Source organism: Anser brachyrhynchus, assembly GCF_964034855.1.
Source record: "Anser brachyrhynchus genome assembly, chromosome: Z".
NCBI lineage: Eukaryota > Metazoa > Chordata > Aves > Anseriformes > Anatidae > Anser > Anser brachyrhynchus.
The window spans coordinates 19,345,382-19,365,792 of NC_137697.1; the positions used below are offsets into that span (position 1 = coordinate 19,345,382).

Genomic DNA, 20,411 nt, shown 5'->3' on the forward strand with positions numbered 1-20,411 from the left:
TGAGCAGAGCCACGCTTAGCATCATTACAGCATTCCAGACAGATTCACAGTCGGTCATTCTCACCCACCCAAGGAAAAGATGGGCTCTGTGCCAAAGTGGCTTTCCATATTTGACATTTCACTGCATGTGCCATCAGACAGCTCAGGGCAGAGAGTGGGAAGTTTACTAGCAGTGTCTGGAAGAGTTTAGACAGCTGTTGCTTTCCACTGCCTTTCTGAAAGTCCTGAAGCACCAAACTTGTGCACAATGTTATCTCCAAAGCTCTGATCAAGAATGCATCTGTGGGGGATTCAACTTCAAATACATAAAAGATTACAGCAAAGAGGAGAAAAACTGGCTATCCCCATGTCAACAGTGGAACAGACCAGACAGAGTGGGTGTAGTGCAGCAAGCTAGCTGGATGTGAGCTGGATATCACTCCAGGAGTGAGGATAGCAAAGCCCTGGAACAGCTCACCTGCAGAGGCACCAGAGAGCCCCGTACTGAGGGATGGTAACAGATATAACCCATCTCAACACAGGGCAAGGAGATGAACTTGGTGAGCTCTTGAAGGTCTTTCCAGACGTGAAGGGCTTTACATGTTTCAAGCAGCAAGACCATACAGATATTACTGTCATAACATTAATACTTACAGACTCCTTTCTGAAGCCAGATAACTTTCCCAGAATGCTAGGGCTTGATTTCAGCCTATCTCAAATGGCTGCACACACGGAAGGACCGTGCTGTCCCTCTACCTCCTAGCAAGCTTCTTGCTGTTTGCTGAAATGCTCTTCTTTTCCCTAGTCCCTTTGCTCTAGGTCTCTCCCTCTGTGCTGTTCTGCATTCACACAGGCTTGGACATCCACCTAGCTTGGACCCCCAGTGCAAGCAGCTTCACACCTTTGACTGGCATCAGTGATACCAGACCATCGGTGATACCATTGGTCTGGACTCTGTACTCCCCTCCAACTTATTGGAGAGATCTCACATCCCTGCTAGTATCACTTTTTCATGAGAAGACAAAGATGGTCAAAAATTGTCATTATTAACATAGATCAAGTGGCACGTTTTGGCAAAGTACATGCCCAGAACTCATTTTGTGGCAATACAAAATTAAGATTTGACTATATGCAACTGGGGCCAAGTAAGGAGTCTGGAGGGAATACTGTGTCCTACCACAAGACTTAAATAAGGGAGTAAATGAAAAGTTTGAAGCAAGAAGGGTTTTCCAGCGACAGACCAGAGACAGTGCTGCAGAAATTCCTGCAGAGGCCACAGCCAGCACAGGGCGCAGCAGCCCTGCTGAATTTGTCACATGCATTTCGGTTTCCTTGAAAGGTTGAAATGATCTTTGACCAGATATGTTTTAAAGAAAGTCTTTTTAATTGACACAGGTTTTTTTCCGGTGCTAATGAAAACCCTTTCATGATTAATTCAGAATCCTGATATTTGAAGAGCCCTGATGCTGTGGTATTATATAGCTATCACAGAAAATTACCACTTCAGGACAGATGGTGCAGTGGTGTTGATGAGTAACAATTAAGCCCAATCATTAAGGGCTCTTCTGCTCATTGAAGACATACACTGAAGACATGTGTACATAGAGTAGATATGACTTGTTTTCTGCTGGCAGTACCCTCATAGACTTTTTAGAGAACCTTTTTCATCTTTAGAGGAATTAATTAAAGGGGTTGTATCTAAATTATGACTTTCGGTTCTCATTCCTAAGTGTTAAATTAAAAAAAAAAAAAAAGTTTATTTTCTTTAACTTTGTTGCATAGTACTTATAATCATTGAAGACTACAAATTTGAGGGCTGATGTATTATACCTTACTGTTAAGTTTCTAATTTTGAACAACCAGATGTACCAGATCTTTAAAATTTGGTATCAAAGGAACTCCACAAAGTCACAAGGAAGACTCTCCCAACTCCATCCCACAAGGGGACAAGTGTACTGTTACTTCAGTACAATAAAAGTTGGGTAATCTGTCAAGTGAGCAGACTAGGAAGGACGATTTAATAAACAAGGGCATTTGGTATTTTTTCAGTAGAGGAAAAAGAGAAGGGTGACTGAAATGTATCACTGGTCTGATAACAGCAATTCATTACAGATTTTAAACACTATAAAACCCACCTGACTCTCGGAGAGGATGGGTGACAAGCACATCCTCACCAGCTGGAAGCTAGCCAGTGATAAGTTTGACCTCAGTCTGGTGGAAATGCAAGTCTTCGTTTACTTTATTTAACACACCTCACAGGTCCTGTCCCCTAGGCAAACAGCAGCCAGTCCTGTTTTCAGCCTGTGGCGTTCTTCCCACGGATCGAATGCCCTGTCCACCTGGAGTCCTCCGAAGCAAAGGAGGTCCTTGTGGCAGCACGGAGGGGAGAGGGCACAGTGAGGGTGCTGCATCCTTTGCTGTACAACAACCACAAGGGACATGGAGACTGATGATGGAGTTGATCTAAACTCCAAGACAGTCTTCACAGCCTGTTGCCTTCACCGGGATGTGCGAAAAGGCAGATAGCTGGGGCAGACAAGGCTTGGCCTCAGCATTTATATTCAGAAGATGCAGACAAAGACAGAAGTCCCAGAATTTGTTTGTGGTGGTAGGCTTGAAATCTAGCACCAGCACATGAGCTGAGCACTGGAGTCACAGACTCCGAAGACGACACAGCCAGGTAAATGAAATACTGCAGCATTGAAGACTGTAATGGTAGCATATTAAAGAGATGCACCTAAACAAGCCTACACTGCAAGACAGGACCTGCTCAAAAGAGGGAGAGAAGAGCGCTGTCTGTAGCTGCTTGCACAGAGCTGGGAGGGAAGAGCAGAGCCCTGAGGAGGGATAGCTCTTAGGGGCAACTGTCCGGCACTGGCAGGAACACCAGGTTTGCCTGCAGACTCTCTGCAACTAGTTCCCTTAAGAAAGAGGCAGGTTTAAAGTCAGGGGTTCCTCTGTGCCATGAGTGATGATAACAGGACAAAATACTGCTGGAGGAAGCCATGTGAAAACAAAGCTGGGTGAAATACCCATTCAGATATTTGCAGGGATAGAAGCAGAATCGTGGTTGCTTCAAAGACGATAGTAACTATTCATCACCAATTTTCTGATGAGAGTCTATAGACAGGGTCATGCTAACCCATTGCCCTCTTCTCCCAAGATAAAAGCATGCATGATACCAAGGGGAGCAGAAAGCATATGTTAAATAGCTAACTTGTGCCTTGCTATTATACTCCGCTTTCCTACATAATAACCTACTCTTCTCTATTTATATTCACATCTACATTTAATGCTCACTGAAGACTACAGTCTTGTGTTTGATGTTCAGCTGAAGACATGATTCATCACAATCCTCATTTTTAGTAATGGAAAAAGGCTGTGGTAGAAAAAAACAGATGAGACTGCTTTTCATCTTGGTAGCCATGTAACCTTTTCATGAACTTGGAAAGTCATACAAAGAATGGCAGCCGCAGCCTATCGCGGGTGATTCACAAAGTTTTCTGAATGCTGCACGATCTCCCTAGCAGTATCTGATCTCTCCTGCTTTAAAGGAAAAAAAATAGACAGTAAATAACCCACTTCTTGACCCACCATTTCTGTTGTTGTTTTTCACATGAGATGTAAAAGATATTCTATTTATTGTAAAAAAAATTTTTATTAAAAAAAAAAACGAAAAACAACAGATGTTATCAGTTCTATGTCTGTAGACCTAAGAATGAAAACAAGGCGCATAGGTCAATTATTAACTTGTTTTTCACGCTCTGCCCTGCAGCCAGAGCCACCAGTGTTATGACTCCCAACCAGCTGATGGGAGGGCAGCATGGCACTCCCTTCAAGGCTACCAACAAAAACCCTCTAAGAACAACCTAGTGCGCGGACACAGAGTGCAAATAACCTCTCATATCGACCCACAACAGAATATAGTGTAGTGCTCTTTCTTGTGAGAATAACTGGAGCACAGGACTATTTTCTGTCATGGAGTATTTACACTCAGATTATCCTAAGTGTTCTTGCATCTGGTAGCATGGAAAACTCAGTGTTCTCAGGGTTGAAAATGTTTCTATGCACAGAAGCTAGCTGCTAACTATTATTTAGCCACATCTTTATAAATCTCTTTGCACAGAAAATATATTTACCTCTGTCTTTTCCAAACTAGCTAATTTGCCTTAAAATAACCAACATCAGACTGTAAGAGATCAGACATAACTGGGTTAGATGACACTATAATTTAAGAATATAATTTAACGCTAACTTTTAATACCAAAGCGAAAGATTGAAATTCCACTGGAACATGTGAATTCATTAAACCAAAGTTATTTCCATCCTTCAGAATGTGTTCCTTACAGAATTAAGAAGTAGTATAAATGACCTCCAAATTCTCATTTGCTATTAGGGATATTACAGTTTCATTTGAATTAAAAACTTTCTGCATTTCTGGGTAAAAGACAAGAAAGCGTCCTTCACCTCTTTTGTTCCTGCCTTCTCCAGAATGATTTCAGCCATCGGGGGTTACGGTGAGCAAGGACCTAGAGACTTCTTTCCAAAGAGCGTGCCATTTCCCATCTCCCCTCTCTCCCGCCCCCCAGCATCACCTATCCCTGTCCCCTCACATCACTATCTGAGTGGCTAGCTGCTGGGGCAGGGACCTGGCACCTGATTAAGCGCTGCTGAGAGGCTCTGGAGGGGAACCAGGTGATGCCGGATGGCCCTGAAATAGCTGTCCTAGAAACCAAGAAGGCCACATTTTCTGCCTGAAGGTAACTCTCAGTCCCAGTCCAACTCTCCCTTCCTTCAGCATGGGCATCACAGCTCTGCAAAAGGGACAATCTGGCCCCTGCACCCCCGAAAATCTTCCCACAGACTCAGGAAGAGACTAAAAACAGAAGGACAGAGGACAGGTGCAGCTCTGTTTTCTTTCTACCCCCAATTCTCCCTACACCTCTATTAAAAAGCAATGATTGAAACCCATTTCCCTCCTTGTTATTCCTACATTATAATTGTTTGTAAATGCCATTTTTTCTTTAATTACCCCTTCCTACATATACATGAGAATGAGAATAAAGAACAATCCAACATTGCAATTGAATTACAAAAGCATTGCACACGGCTGTCCTATTAACTTCATAGCAGTGATGTGTTATAAAATGCAAACTGCAGAAAAGGGGGTAGTAATTTGTTTATAAATATGTTAATTAGGTAGAGCAAATGCCATATTGCCTGAGAAAAGAAAATCACTGATTGCAAAGTATGCCTTCTAGCATAGATTTCACAGGGCAAAATGTAGTTAATAAAACTACCTTTATGCTTTGTATTACAGCTTTTTAGCATAAATAGCTAATAACCAATTTACATTAATGGTATTGGCACAAATGTAAATTAGGGTCTTTTTGTTTGTATTGCTGAAGTGCAATTCTATTGCCAGACAATTGTATTTGGCCATTTCATTAACTGGAGAGATCTAAGAAACAGATACAGTTCCAGGGCCAGCCCCAGGAATATTAACATGGAAAAGAAATCGCAGCGCGCACCTGGCTGCAAGCTGGGGATCACGAGGGGCTCTGCGTCCCACAGCCCTTTGTTCCTCTATCACCCAGCCAGGCTGAGAGAGACCACGGCTCACAGAGGCCGGTGCTGTCTCACGTTGGGCTGAAAGCAGTCTCATGCAGCTCTTGGAGAGACATCAGCTGCATTTCTGCTCTGAATCACTGGCAGCGAGGTCTTGCGGCGCTGGTTGCTGCCCCCCGCCCCCCCCCCCCCCCCCCCCCCCCCCAACAAAAAGAGAGGGCTGGAGAAGCATGACCAAAATCTGGGGTTATTTAGTTGAAAGGGGGGAGCTAGTTTTAAGCCAGCTCCACCTGGCTGGCTCAGACCCAGCAGCAGCTGCCCTGCACCCTGCCACACCGGGGCCTGCTGCCCCGGACTGGACCATGACTGTAGGCCGGCCCTTCTGCCTCTCCCTCTGCTGCCCTTCCCTCCTTCTCTGGAGACCAGACATTCGACTTCACAGCCAGAAAATACCCTCAGCACCCAAAGCTTCAGTCACCGAGCAGGTCATTTTTGATGACTGCACTCCCAAACAGCAAAGAATGGCATTAAGGGGTTCGGCATCAGATGCAGGCTCCGGGCACCAACCTCAGCAGAGGGAGGATGATGTGTTGCAGCAAGGACAGAAGTGGGCCTGCCCTCTCCCTAACATGACCATGCTGTCTCCTCTGTTAGCCAACAGTCTTGCACTCCTAGAGCGATTTAGAGCACCCTCCTCTTCACCATCGTGAAACCTTGCTCCAGCAGCTGGGAGAGGTGCCGTATATTTTCTCAGGCGTAGGAAGCGATGTGGAACCTTGCAGGGGATTTACACCACAGCTTCTCTGCATCCCCTGGATAATGGCTTTCCTGCTTGACACCTAGAAAAAGGGACTGTTGCAGCATAATGATTTTTATCAGGTTAGATAGCAGGTGTGGAAAGGGGCCTTTACAGCCCACTAAATGAATGTTTCTGCTAGCCAAAGATCAAATGTAAATGTTGGCAAATTACTGACAATGCACATGAAAGCCACACCGTCCCGTCTGCTATAGCAATAGAGGTTTTTCCATTTCAGGCCTCATTCATCTGGGACCTTTCATATTCACAGGGTCTTTCTTTAGTCATGCTATGTAAGCAGCTACTGGATATACCGAAAGCCAATTTTCCCGTATACTTAAGTGTGCTGCTGGAGGGACAATAAATCATGAATCTATTTCCAATTTCATTACCCTTTATGTGATATTGATACAATAGCATCCTTTGCCTTCATCCGCTTGTTTCTGAGATGAAGACTAGAAGAAAGTCTTCTTCTCTTTATATAAATTGGCAATTAGCTGTTTTCCTTTCCTTTCATAAGGACTGAAAGTGACAGACATTTTCTACAGCAAGCTTTTGGAGAAGGGACGTGTATTGGTTCTCTGTAGTTTCACTTCATGACATGGAATACACAGGCTGATTTTTACTGCCGTTGACACCAGTAAAACATCTCCAGAAAATTCCTAACAAACTCAGATATAATTTGTCCATTTGAATATGATCAGCCATTTTAAAAAATCCTGATGTGACTATACATAAATATATATATTCATCAGTCACACACACATAGCCCATCATCAATGAGCAATGTAATTCTAGTAGAACAACAGAATTAGAGCAGATCTCTGCCTTGTATTTAACCCGCATTGCTATAAATCAAGAACATTTTCATTAAAGTTCATCAAATTCTATTGGTGCAACTCCAATGTAAATGAGGTCAGAACTGGGCTTCGTGACCTCTGCATCCTCTGCCCACTACAAGCACACAGCATTATGAACTAAGTAAGTGTGGTAGGCAAGATAATGCTATCCCCACAGCATACAGAATATTAAAGGCAATTAACAACATCAACAAGATGAGTGTTATGAATGGTCAGTACTTAAGAGAAGCAAAAGAGGAGAATCATTTCTCTGGAGATCTGGCACCAGAAGACAGAGCCCATCATGTTAGGTCAGTGCTCCAAGCTGCCTCTGGTCTGGTAATTACTTAAAGTAGTTACCATCTGATTGTAATTAGGTGGACTAAGTGAAAGACTTCATAGTTTCACTTGCATTCCTAAGCAACTAGACCAATGATCCAGTTGGCTCTGGTGGCTCTCTTGCATATTATGAGCCATACAAATACCAAATTGAGTTAATTATGATTCATGTTAAACTTATACGGTCCAATTCAAATCCCATTATCTAAATACAAAGATTCCCAAGGGGTTTCATGAGGTTTGGATCAAATCTACAATGACAAATGCCAAGTTTGTAGGGCCAAAATGAGCTGCTACACCAGTGCAATTTCAGCATAACTCTATTAAAGTCAGTGGGGCTACACTGATTTATGTGAGTCCAACTGAGAAAATTTAACCATTAGTGGTCTGCACAGGAGTACAGCATGCTTACCATTTTATAGCAGCCCTAAGGATTACTTTTTGTTCAAAAAAAGCCCTGTTTTTTTTCAGCTGTAGCTGTTGTATGTTCTCTTGATGGTTTTTCAGAGTATTTTTCATACCTTGTTTAATGAGCTCATGATTTCTCCTAGCAAAAATATTTGTTACAACCTATAATGGGGCAGAAAAGCTCTTAGTACAATGTACCCTTTGAGTGAAATACAGCATTTACTCACACTTAGAGGTATTCATTGACTTCAATGATGTTGCCTGAGAGGAAATGAGAGAGGAATTTGGTCAATTATATATGTATGATTTTTACAGAACCAGCTTGAGAGTGACAAAAATAATCATTAATGAAGGCTAATGGGAAGGTTCTGGGGTACAGAAATAATGTTTTGTAATTTCACTGTAAAGGCAAGGATGGAAGGACTAGAAATGAGTAATTACAAGAGCCACGACCCAATATGGAACAGTGCATTTGGGAGTATATGACCACTAATGCTCTCACATACTGGTATTTCTATATGAATATCACAAAGCTTTATCTGCTACTGCAGCCTTGGCTCATGTTTAAGGATACCACCTGCTAACCAGAAGCACCGAAGAGGTTCAGATGCTGGGTAAAAGGGTGTTTACTTGCGCTGAGGAGGGCTGGTGGAGGCAGCTCAGGTAATAGAGAGCTGCCCAGTCCTTCCCTGCTGTCAGTGTCAATATCCCAGCCATGGGAGGAAAGAGAGGAGACACCAGGCACCCGGCGTCTGGGATGCTGATGCTGATAGTTTCTGTGTCACTGGGAATAGTACTGTTTACATGAAAAGAGCATCACATGGGGCCAGCCTTCCCAGGAAAGTGCTACTGACAGACAAGGCTCAGAAAAGTTGGGCTGCTGATTCAATGCTTCTTATGAACCCTTTGAAGCTTTGAATGCCTCAGGGTCGTTATCAGGAAAAGAAGTGCATATTCCATAAACCTACCATGATCTGGCAACTTCTACAAGTGCTAAATTCCCTTTAAAACAGGTGTTAAAAAAAGTACCGAGGCACAGATTTAATAGCTCAGATTTAGTCGGTCAGAATCAAGGGCAGGTATGGAGTAGCTGTTAAAAAATATCAAGCAGCGTGCACACCAAACCCGGCGGAGGTGTGTGAGATGATATATGGTGTAGTTCAGATTGCCACATTTGCCTACAGTCACTGCATTTCGAGCACTATATCCTAACTTAACTGCTTTGTAAAAGTGCTTTGAAATAGGGAAGTGCGAGAGGAGCTATATAAAACCAAATTTTGCTCCATTCTATTTAAAAGTTAAAGGCGTCAGTAAAAGAGAATAAATATCACTCCCTGCTTTGTGCAGATGGGAAAATCCATCACAAAGTGATTGATAACCCTCATTCCCAAGGCAGCCTTCAGGGTGCCATCCTGCACCCACACTAGCTCGGTTGCTGGCCCCCAGCCTCTCCATGTGACCGCAGGGCAGCCCGCATAGGCAGCGAGCCTGCTGCACTGTTTTGCCTGGGGGCCTGGGCACAAGCTGCAGCATGCACCCCAAAATTCAGACCCAGCATCTCCCCAGCACAGGGCACCATTCATCTGCCCACCAGGACAGAAGGCATTTTACGACCCCCCGGGTCCTTCCACCCAGCTGGAGGCAGGAGGCACAAGGGTGTTGGAGTGAGAGGGCAGCTGTTGGTAGCAGGTTTTGCAGCTCTGCAGCTTTGCCTCCCCTGTTACCAGAAATGCCTGAGCAAGTCACTCCATGCATGCTTTCTCTAGTACATACAAGCTCTTGCCTGTGAGCTTTGCAAGCCCAGAGGGAGGGCAGGAAAAAACAAATTGTCCTAGCCCATTTCATTTGCCTGGAGATCTCCTCAATGCCCATTTACAACACCTGTCAGGAGAAATGGGGGAAATATTAAGTGGACAGCAGTCAGTAACTGACACAGACAGATGCATCTCAGCATGAGGATGGGACAGGATTGCAGAGACGTAAAGAGAGAGAGGCTCCCCACTGCCCCCTTTGCCTGCAGCCATCACCTTTGCTTGCCTCCGGCCAGGGAACCCATTCCAGTGTTTAGTTTCTAGGAGGGTGTCTAGAGGGTCTTACTGATAGCCGGGCACCTGCTGCATCCTTATTAATCTTCCCTTATTGCTGGGCAGTGGAACATTTAAAACAGCCCTTTTGGTGACTGGATTGTTGTCCATAGTGCACAGTTTTTGTGCAATGTCTATTTGAGGATGCTTATTTCTAAACTCTAGTGTTTTCTACCCATCTGTGTGTAAGAACAGGTGTAAAAGAAATCTCTTACTTGATGTTACTAATGGATATGTTTCTGAGAAATAAAAGATCAAAGAGAATGAGTAACTTAATATATATCAATCTCAAGATGGACTTAATTAAATCACAGATATAACAAGTTTAGTTGATAAAGATCCCAATGTTATTTCTAAAGAAGGCTTCCCTCAGAGCCAGAGGGAGTGCAGCAGACCAGCACGATGGTCTGCCACCAGCAGGGACGGGTCTCTGCGGGACAGGCAGCGGGGGGAGAGCACAGCTGCCTCTGGCTGCCACATCTGTCAGAGCAGCTGGTGAGGTGCCAGCAGAGCCCGCATCCTTCAGAGGATGTCTCTGATGTAGGACCAGGGACAGCACAGGTCATACAAAGCATTGCCCCAGTGTATCATGGGCCACAGGTTCTAGAGAAGATGCTGGGCAGGCTTCATTTCATGGAGTCCTAGAATCATTTCGTTTGTAAAAGACCCTTAAGGTCACGAAGTCTAACACCATTTCATTACCTGCTGACTCCCTGAGATCTTCAAGGCAAGACCCTCAGCTCCATTATGCTTCATGTCACAGCCCCAAAGAGCCCCACAATTGCATCCGACCAAAGAACAGTTGGGTTTGGTCCAGCTCATACATTTTGGCCTGTCTGGACAGCCAGTCATAACAGGAAAACATCAGGAAACAGAAATCACAGGTTACTTAAAATCCATGGTTTATTCCAAAAGTGCCCCTTACCCTGTGCTATGGCTCCAGCCACTTACTCTTTTCCCCACTACATTAATGACTCTCTTAATAGCTACTGCTCTCAGTTGTAACTCACTTTGCAAGGAAATCACCTCTCTGATAGATAACAAATACAGCAAATACTTTGATCTGTGGTTCTGTGGGCATTAAAATGAGGTGAGCCTGGTGGCAGCTTCTCTCCAATCCTCTTTTGGGAAGCACCTCAGGTAGGAGTCACCTTCTTTAACTCGGCCAAGGCCAAAACCAGTGATCACGGTGCTCCATTTGGTAAAAAAGGGCCCACAGCTCTCTTTCTTTGGTGTGTAACTTACTTTTTCTACTCTGAAACGTATTTGATTAACATTAGTGTGCTTTATCTGAGCGTAATGTTCTCAGCAGTAATTACCACTCCACCAATCCTTGCGGTGGCACAAAGTTTTGATTAGAAGCTATTTTTCCTTTGGAAAAAAGATTACCAATAACAGTGTTGACAGCCAACCCTTCTTCCAGACCTGTCATCCCATTACTCAGTCCATGAGCTTTCCAATTTTTTTTTTTTTTAAAGGGAAAAAGGGGATGGGGGTGTATGGGAGATTAGAAGACTTTCATGAAGTATGAGGTCAACCATCCACATGCATCACATCTTCACAGCTGGGCCTCACAAGCAAACGTGTCCTCTCGTCTAAGGAGTGTCCCAGAAAATCTTGGTAATCTACATTTCCTGAAGCCATCTCTGGGAATCAGATGATTGCGACCACTCAGATCAGTGACCATTTTTATTGCTTCCTGTTAAGAGAGGGGTGAAAACTGCATCTCTGTTCAAGGTCACCAGGAGATAATGGAAGTTCTGTCAGCAAATACGGCTCAATGTACAGAAAATATCTCACACCTCTGCCTGCAAAAGCTCTGGTCAAAGTGCAATAAAGCTCTTGTAGCTGTTTGCTGCCTCCAGCCACATTACCTCGGGAGAAGCATGGAGAAAATGCAGATTTCCTTCCATAGAAGGGCTCTGTTCAAAAGCAGAGTTCCCAAAGACAAAAGCACTCACACGCTTCCAGCTGGAAGCACTGCCCAAGAGCTCTGCCAGGTCGCCTCAGGCCCATAAGGGAAATGCATTCATGTGTTATCAGCCTGTTGGTAAGGCTCTCCCTCACCGCTAGAAAGTGTCTCTTTACATGGTCTTGGAGGAAGGATGGTATAATTGTTACCATATGAGTTTTGGATTTAGGATTTCCTGGCCTGCGATAGCTCTGTGATCTTCAGCAAGTCGCTTAATACCTTCCTGGCAATTCTTCTTTCTTTAAAAAACACAAGGATGAAAATTCTTCCTTCTTCATGGCAGGTTGTGAGGATAAACACAGCTCAAACACTGAAGTGCTGAGATACCGTGATAACGTATGTGTCATAAAAAGGAAATGTCTCACGAATACACTGAAGACAGAAAACAGGTTAGACTTCAAGGAACAGCATATGTCACTCTGGCAGTGTAAAATCAGACTTTACAGCTTTCTCCTTTTCTGCTGTGAAGGACTAAAGCCATGGCTCACTAGCATTCATCCACTTGTCATTAAAGCAACAGTTCTCAGTCAACAGTACAAAAAGCTTCAGACAAGATCTTGCACTAGAAATTTGTGCTAGATTCTCCCTGGTACCTGTAGCCTGCTACACAGAGGTCATGGTGCACGGGGAACTGTTGGCTACAGAACTTACTTTTTATCATGACTCCTGATGAAACCTCAAAGAGGTTTTCAGAACAAAGGCTGATAAATGTAAACAAATGAGTCCCAATCCTCACTCACATTATGGCCTGGGTAGACTTTTCTGGAATTGTAATGAGTCTTTCAAGGGGGTTCATGTTTAACTTTCACTGCTTTTCCAGCATACACTGCTACCAGGATTGCTGGCTCAATAAGACTCATTATTTCTACATAAAGATGTCTTTCTAAATGAGTGTTCTGATCTTGTTTTTGTTTGTGATTGAAAATGCAACGTCCCCAAAATGACAGTGTAAATCTGTAGAGTTTAATTATCAAAACTGTTTTCTCCTCTTAGCAATCTTTGGCTAAACAAGTCAATCTGAGAACAGAGGAAGACGACAGAGTTTGTAGACAGCTTGTACATACCCACACAGTGTGGAGAGCAGTGCACATGTGAGGCTTTTACTTCAGGAGGCCCTGCAAGATCAGACCACGTCCTTCATACTGCAACAGGCACAAACCCAAGCACCCTTCCTTTGTCTTCAGATGATTATTCCTATATGGGACTGAGGGCATCTCACCCAAATTGATCCCCATGACAAAACTCTACAGTGGCTCTTCTGGGCATCCACAGGGGCCATCTGGTTTTGGGTCCCCTGTCCACATCTGAACTGATGATGACAAATCCAACACTGTATACATGTTATTCAAAAGGTAATTTGGCCCTGAAAGAAAGTCAGCAGCTTGGATCTGTGACCTTGACAGCCTAATGTGCTGAATCTCTCTGTTCAGGCAGTTCAAGGGCAAAAACGCGTAAGTTTGCTAGGACCGTAAGAACATTTCCAGTTAATAGGCTGCATTAATGTCGGAAAGTTAAATTACAGTCTTTACACTTTCCTCTGAATACTCAGCTCCATTTGTGCGTGTATGGACGAGAGAGATTTTGAATTAATAAATGTGGTATTATGGCATGATCCTTTAAGCAACTGAGAGATAAAAGTCTGATTTTTGTTTCAGTCCTAAGCACACTGACATCAGGGGTAAATTTGGAGCTTGATGCAAGGGAATCAGCTGTGCAACAGATATTAAAGCTAATAGGAGCCACAAGAAAAACAAAATGACATTCTCTTCCCTGGACAAGAAATTAAATACAGATTGCAACTTATTCAAAGAGTTCAAAGTCAATTACTTTTTCCACTGAAATCAATGAGAAGGACTTTCCATTTCAGTTCATCAGACTTGCTGCCCGCTGAGAAGAGTGACTTTATCTGGGATCTTTATCACCATTTGCTTTCCAGGGTGGTTGGGTTTTGTTCTTTCTTTCTTTGTCTGATTGATGATAGGTCTTATAAATACAACATTATTTTTCTTCATTTCTTTTTTTTTTTTTCCTACAAGCTGCTTTCAATAACTGGTTAGAATTTTGAATAATCATTGGAATTTGCCTTTAAAACATTGTAAATGTCACAACAAAGACCCATATTAGCTGGATGAAATATCCAAAGCACCTGTCCCGTTCTCCAACAAGACCACCAAAGTGGGGCTGCAGCCAGGGATAGGTCTGTGGAGACATTCTGACCAGGGTCAAACTCTGCCCAGTGACCTGTCTTAAAATGATGTGCATACTTTGAGTTTGTCTTCATTTATCACTGGTTAAGGTGGGCGTCACTTGGATGGGTTTGTTCTTTCTCCTTCAGTGGTAGCAGCACCTACAAAAGCGTAGAGCCATTTTTAAAACCACTGCAGAAGATGAAGTGGATGTGGCTGAGGTACATTAGGCTGATGTCTACGCTTCATTCATTCAAAGATGCCAACTCTATCTGCTTATATGCACTAATCCCAAATTTTGTTTTGGGGGATTGTGTGTTGGCATTGTCATCTACAAGATCTGCCTCTCAGCCTGACAACTTTCAGTCATTCCTTAAACCGTGTGTCCACACAAACATGATGTCTCTTCCCCTTATTTTCCATACAGTGTTTGATTGTTTGATTCCCTGGATGACCCAGGGCTGGTATAAAATTAGTATGCCCTCCCAGGTTATGTACCACTACACCGGCTCAGGCAAGCTGAGGATCTGGCAGATGAATCAGAAGGGCCCAATTTCAAACATTATTTAATTATCACCATAACATTTAGCCATTAAGTAGCCACAGTAATTAATCACTTCACTCTAAACTTCCCATGCCCTTTAAGTTATCTCACTCCCTGTGGTCTTTGCTCTGCAGCCCGCCTGGTGTGCATGCAGCAGCTGGGGAGCGATACACCACTGCATTCAGGAACAAATTTCACCCCATGGTCATCTGCCCTCACAGCTTGTGCTTCTAAAGATAGGTGCATACAGTGGGCTGCACCTGGGAAAGCCACAGAACAGGGGCACCCCAGCAAAGGCAGACATTTTCTGAGCGCCCTCCATCCCCTGCAGGGTAAGGAAGGGCTGGGGAGGTCTCATCTTCCCTCTGCTTGATGTTTCACATCTTTCCAAAGCCAAGGTTATCCAAGAAAGCCAGTGCCATCACAGCCCGTGATGCAGGCCCCACATATGAGGCACAACAGTGTTCTCCATGCTCCTGGGCACCATGGGGCAGGGCAGCCAAAGACACCAGGTTCAGAACCAACAGCCCAGAGAAGCTCTGGATAATTCAGGTTACCTGAATGGGAGGATTTAAACTTTGACAAAGGCCCATTAAGTGGAAGAGTATCCTTTTCAAATAGTACGCTACATGTAAGTATTACATATACACACACATATATATAATATATGTAGGGCTTGCTATCAGTTAGCTAAAAGAAACTATTATTTATATTTGTTAAAGACTGTTCTCATGAATGATTTCTTATTCTTGAATTACAGTTTCCAGTCTAAGGGAAGAAAATCAGATTTGAACTCTTCATAGAAAATCTTGTTTTAGACTAAGGGAGAGAGAAACACCCAGATCTCTGTTTTGTAGGAAGAGTAAAGAGTGTGAAACATCCCCAGCAGACAGGGCGACAGGCTCTGTATAGAAACACCACTGTCCACCACCCAAACAAACCATCAGGAAATGGTTGTTGCGATAAGAGGCAGAGTTTGTCATTCAGCAAACAAACACACAGGACGCATGCTGAGAGCTGGTATCAGTGTTTTTCTGCCCTGGCTGGACTGCACTGTGCACCACAACATCCATCTGCTCAAGGAGGGCTCAGGGCCACTTCTTTTCAATGCACCAACAGCAGAAAATTATCCCTAAATGAGCTGTGGTCTTCCTGACAAAGTGGACCTGGTCGTGCCATGGCAAAGGTGATGGCCAAGTTTCTGTAGAGACCCACCACCTCACAGATCCCTTTCCTCATGTGAGGAAAGTGCCTCGACGTGGTGGGAATGAGCTGCTTCTGGTGCAGCATGTGCCCAACGTGTCAGGACACGGCAAGCAGTGATGGAAGGCTTTAGGACAATAGGACTTTATTTTGGTCATATAGTCCTTGGAAGTGCAGTGTTTTCAAACAACGGTGGTGACTACAGTTGACTACAGTTTTGTAGGCTTTTAATTACCATGTTTTTGGCACCACTTAGATATTAGGGACAGCCTGGTGCCTCAAACTCTGTTTTGGGATAGTAGAGACATGAGTTCAGCCCAGCCACAAACTTCCTGGAGATAAATTGCTTGGTCTGTTTGGTGACTCATTCTCTGTCTATGAAAACAGAGCCAATATCTCACAAGGATGTCAGGAGAGTGGAATAACCTACTGATTGTGGTGCTCTCACCTACACCAGTGGAAAAGACCAGGGAAGCTTCCAGGGCTCCCACTTTCCCCATTCAGCCAGCAACCAGTCCCCAGGACTGACTTCCACTCCCAAAAGTTCAGAGCTTTCAGGCCTGGTTGGATCCCACCAGAGCTTTTATATGGCCTTATACAGCCAAGGTTATAAGACAGGCTCTGAGATTACTAGAGCAAGTTATAATGTCATTAAAAAAAGAAGTAATACAGTGCATTTCATTGCTTCTCACATTTCATAAATAAAAATTATAAAGCTGGATTTTTTTTTTCCTGAGGTATGAATTTACTTGATAAATTAAATTCCTGTAGTTTGGGCCTACTCAGAATAAAGACTTACACACACACAAAGGATAAAGAGGAAAGAACCAGAAGCCTGTCGATACTATGAATATAAAAAGAATAAACATTATGATCTATGCAAAGCATACTTTTGCTCTTGATTTTACTTAAACTCTCTATGAGCTGCCTCATCCCTGGTGTGTTGAGCACAGGTCCCAGGGCTGGGTGCTGCCCCGTGCCTCCCCAGCTGGACCCCACACACCATGCTGAGAGAGCCAGAGCCCACCCCGGACCCCACCTCTGCCCCAGGCACTGGGGTGGGAACAGCTGCCTGCCTTCTGTATCCCTCTTTTTAAACCTCGTGGTAACCTTGGCAAAGGAAAAAAAAAAAAAAGGAAAGAAAAAAGCGTAATCGTAAGAGAGCCCTCTGCTGGTAAATTAATTTCTGACTGGAGAAGAAATGACAAAATTTGGCTTGTGTTGGGTTTCTTTTCTACCTTGTCAGCAGATCTATAAGGTTACAGAAAATAGCATCATTTCATAACTGCGTTAAAGGAACAAGGACATCTGAAAATCCATGTGCTGGGAAGACGATGGTGAACAAAGTCCCCGTGTTAGGGAAATTGAGTTAGGACAGTTCACTGCTGATGTCCTGGGGCAGATTTAACTATTGAGTTAAATCCCCCTGACGTTAGAGGTGACACTACAACGCAAGCCAGCATAGGACGCTGCCCACTGCATGAAACGAAGACTCGGCAGGACGCCAGGCTGGGAGAAGAGGGGAGAGGAGAGGCTCCCCGTGCCCTGTTTGCACACACCGATCACCTGGGTGTGCTGCATATGTGATGAATATCAAGTCCTCACCCAAGGCACCAACCTGCCCTGCCATTCAAGAGGGTATGAACGTTGCTAACCCTAATCTCTGCATTTCAGCCGTACTATGATGGATGATTGCATTGATTCTGTTAATATGGTATTATTACCTTTTAAAATGCATTTATGTTTGAAATAAGCCTGGGGGGAGCAGATAGTGGGGTAGGTGTAGGGTGGCAGTGGCGAATGGCTGGGAAGCCATCAGTGCTGTTCCCCTTTGCAAACAGGCAGATACCATATCCCAGGCCTGGAAAGCCATCCTTCTTTCCCTACATAGCTTTATCACAGCCCTCCCTGGGATTTTGCCATCATTACCCATTCTGCTAACCATCGGGCACAATCCCAGAGATACCCTCTGGTATGAGGTCCAGGTTCTTGGGGGCCAGAAGGACTGGCACAAAGCCCTCATCTCCCTGCCCACCCACCTGTCCCATCCTCCCACCAAGAGGGTGCAGGGTAAATACATAAAAATACGGAGAAACACTACATTGGATGACACGTGACATCGGGAAATATACAGACAAGAACATGATGTCTTGCTGCAGTTTGAATGTGATTATCTGAGGCAAAAATACACTGTGAACCACTTGGCAAGAGGTCGAGTGTACTTGGGCTTTGTGGTTCCTCTGAAAAGCCTGACAGCAAAAAGCAGAGGGATGCTACCTTTGGAACAAACTGCCTGGATGCTTTTTTCTCACTAAGACCCGCTTTTTATGTTCATCTATTGAATTTTAAAACAGCCAATTTGGAGAGGGAGCCTTAATAAACTGACCTATTCTCTGCAACACTGGCTTCATATTTTTCATCTCTTTCCTAATATAATCGATAGTAAAGGAAAAAATGGGCTGTAAGTAAAATTGCTCATGTGGGCAGTCAATGGCGAGCACTGAAAGGATGTTTTAATAACAATTAACATCTCCAGGCATCACGTTGCAGCTGTCAGCGGGGCCAGGGTTAGTGCGCTGTCAGCGGGAACCACTTCCCTCAGACCGTGCACCTCTGCAACACCACAGGCTCCTCAGTTTTTGGAAAAATGTGGTATACTGGGTATGAACCGAGCAGAATATGAACTAAACAAGTGTGAAATAACTTCTTGTTGCAGAAGGTGTTCAAGATGCTCAGTCTTTACTCCAAAGAGAAGAGCTGAGCCCCACTGTAGAGAGAGAGCAGGTCAAAAGGAGCAAATGCCTCATTGCAGCCCAATCTACCCCTGGTACAAACATTTCTTGCCAGCAGGACCCAGGCTGGGTACCTCTCTGTGCCATACTACGCTGAGCACATGCTCCCCTCTGGTGGATTTGTGATACAGTCACCAAACCATCACAAATTTTTCCCTGGTCACCAAAAGCCCCAGCCGCAGGCCAGCACACCGGTTTCTTTGACCCTTCAGGTCGGCACAAGGCTATTTCATATCTCCTGGGAATGCCTGACACACCTGGCTGGATCTGCCCTGTAGGAAAAACATCAAGATCTTCTTTCAGACATCTATACTGGGAGCCTGAAGTTCATCTAAGTACTATTTGCAAGTAGCAGATTTTATTATTATATTTTTTTTAGTACTAGGTCAGTATCTTTTTCCAATAATTGGGTACAGACCTCAAAATGGACTTATTATTTTATCAAAAATGTATGATTTGCACTTAAAACTGAGAATGCTCTCCAGCTGTCAGCTGCCTTACTCCATTATTCACAATCCTGGTATCAATTTTTTAGATGCTAAGCTATTGTCCAACGGCGGGTTGTGACATGTGGGAGGACGGAGGGCTTGGAAATGAACACAGGGCTTTACCAGTGGGCTGGACTCGGGCATTTTTCACAGACTCTGTTGGGACCAGGAGTGTGGTGGTGCTGTCCTCATGTCCTCCTCGGCTCAGGGAGCTCAGAGCCTTGCCTCAGCTGATGCCACCTGAGCTTTGTTTTCCCTCTCACACCTTCACTGCATATCCTTGGGCTTATTTTCTGTGTGCAATGTATTATTTGTTGGCTTGCTTTAGTCAGTTTGTTCCAAACTCCTCACTACTCTGGATGACCAAGAATTATCATTGAAATAACCACACCAAAGCAAGGAAGGAGAAGTTCATAGAATCATAGGATCACCGAATGTTTGGGGCTGGAAGGTACCTTAAAGATCATCTAATTCCAATGCCCCTGCCCTGGGCAGGGACACTTCCATGAGTAGGGACATAAAAGCAAAAGCTCAGATAAGAGCAAAATTCTCATTTGTGTCTTTGATAATTCTCTCTTTGATGTTAAAAGCATATCTTAAGAAAGAAGCCTGATAGTGACAGCCCATCCAGCAAAAGAAAGCTGATGTTCAAATAACAGGAAAACTATTTGCTGAAACCCAGTGCAGGAACATAACTGGATCATGTCCATGGTGTTAGGCACCTTTCCCCAGGTGCTCCCTACTCATGCACCTTTGCTGTATGTCAGACCCTTACTCAGCAACCTCTTCAAAGCGAAGAAATCAAACCTCTTAGTGAGCCTGGTGAGACAGACAGAATCAGGGCTGTAACACAGCACTCACTTTGCAGTGTCCCCAAAGCCACCCAGCAGATGCAGCATTCCTCCTGCTTTCTTATTCCGCTTTCTGCTCGTTCTGTGAAACTGTAAGCTCATCTCTACATGAGCTTTGCTCTATAATTCACTCTCTGGTCTCTGGTTTAAGACACACCAGATTCCAGCTATAAACTGCTTCAAATATCCTGAGAACTTCTGCAAAGCACAATGCAAATTTGAAAAGTTCAAGCCTGGTGCTAATGCAATAAAAGAAGGCGAATATGATTCCAGATATACAGTTGGTGTAATGCCTTTAGGAACCGCTCCATCAGTTTGATTTAGAAAATGATTGTATTATGTTAAAACAACTAAATTGGATA

General features: G+C 44.0%; 1 long non-coding RNA gene across 1 annotated transcript in view; it reads right to left on the reverse strand.

Annotated features, from left to right (window-relative positions):
- The window catches only part of LOC308185198, a 68,005-nt gene that overhangs the window by 36,481 nt on the left and 11,113 nt on the right, over positions 1-20,411 (reverse strand). The window contains exon 4 of the long non-coding RNA XR_013943185.1: positions 8,157-8,190. This is a non-coding gene — a long non-coding RNA (uncharacterized lncRNA). The remainder of the gene's footprint in view (positions 1-8,156; positions 8,191-20,411) is intronic.